At 39.5% G+C, this 1,678-nt stretch overlaps 1 non-coding gene across 1 annotated transcript; it reads left to right on the forward strand.

Annotated features, from left to right (window-relative positions):
• Positions 1 to 772: 772 nt before the first annotated feature.
• trnae-uuc (transfer RNA glutamic acid (anticodon UUC)) lies at positions 773 to 844 on the forward strand. The gene has a single exon. It is a non-coding gene; the product is annotated as a tRNA-Glu (tRNA).
• Positions 845 to 1,678: the final 834 nt, after the last annotated feature.

Raw genomic sequence — 1,678 nt, forward strand, 5'->3', positions numbered from 1 at the left:
ACAGATAAGTCATAGAGTCATGGAGCTATACAGCATGGAAAACAGGCCCTTCGGCCCAACTCATCCATGCTGACCAAGTTGCCTGCATTTGGATCATATCGCACTAAACCTTTCCCATCCATGTACCTGTCCAAATGTCTTTTAAATGTTGTAATTGTACCCACCTCTACCACTTCCTCTGGCAGCTCGTTCTATATACACACCACTCTCTGTGTGAAAAAGTTGCCCCTCAGGTCCCTTTTAAATCTTTTCATTCTGACTTTAAACCTATGCCCTCTAGTTTTGGACTCACCTACCATGGGGAAAAGACTGTGGCTATTCTCCTTTATCTCTGTCCCTCATGATTTTATAAACCTCTATAAGGTCACCCCTTGGCCTCCCATGCTCCAGTGGAAAAATTCGTAGCCTACCCAGCCTCTCCTTGTAACTCAAACTCTCCAGTCCTCATAAATCTTTTTTGCACCCTTTCCAGTTTAATTACTCTCATTACTCATTAAGTCATTACTTTCCAGGACATGGGCCCCACTCCAACCTTATAGGACTTGCATTCAAGAAAAAAGCAGCCTTTTGATCCTCCTAGTAAAATCTGCCAGTGCCATGGAGTGGATAGAATGATTACTCCCCTTTGACCATTTAACTTTTAAATGTTTCTACCCAGTCTTAGAAATGTTGATATCAATAATCATGCTTAAGTTACTAGTAAGCAATGTGGTTCACACTGTCATAGTGGGAAATATATGACTTCAGCTTCTGTTACTTAGCATTTAACTGTTCCCATATGGTCTAGCGGTTAGGATTCCTGGTTTTCACCCAGGTGGCCCGGGTTCAACTCCCGGTATGGGAATTACAGTTTTGAGTTGGCGACATTTGCGGGTTGCCCCCAGCACATTCTCAGTAACGCAAAAAGATGCATTTCACTGTGTGTTTTGATGTACATGTGACTAATAAATAAATCTTAATCTATTGCTGCTGTCTGTGTTTAAGCAAGTGCTTCCAGCCTCTAGTATCTGCCCAAGATGACTATATTGGCATAAAAGCCAAAATAGGGCAGGGACCTAACAGAGGAACTTCTCACTAAACATACCACCAAAAACATTTCCAGGTAGGAGTAATGAAATAGGGAAAGAGGGGCTAGGGGAATGTGTAAGAAAAAAAACAAAAAGAAAACAAAAAAAAAATCTGTAGCAATTTTCACAACTTTGCTGTTAAGCAATAGTTTTGGACCGGCAGATGTGGGATGAAATTTTTATATTAGTAGATAAGGGAAACTGACATTCATTACCAAGAGCAGAGGAGAATATTTATGCAGCAGCGTAAAGTAGAATTGGATGTTACAGTAATAGGACAACCTCAAGCCATTATAAACGTCTGTGGTGCAGGTCATTGTAGAAACATCCCTCACTGCAAACCAACAAAAGCTCCAGTAGGAGCTTCAAATCTACTGTGACAGATCGGGGGAGAGAAATAGTTGTTTATAATTATTCAATGTTGTGAGTAAAAGGCTTTGAAAAGGGAAAATAGTTAAATAAATAATTGGAATTGCCACATTAGATGTGTTAAATCCAAAAGAATTGCAAAACGTACTAGCCAAGTATTACAACTACCTATAAGCAATGCCATAGGAGGAATACTAGTATTACATACATTATAATGTAAGTAATTGAGAATAAAAAGTTTG

Source organism: Pristis pectinata, chromosome 10, assembly GCF_009764475.1.
Source record: "Pristis pectinata isolate sPriPec2 chromosome 10, sPriPec2.1.pri, whole genome shotgun sequence".
Classification (NCBI taxonomy): Eukaryota; Metazoa; Chordata; class Chondrichthyes; order Rhinopristiformes; family Pristidae; genus Pristis; species Pristis pectinata.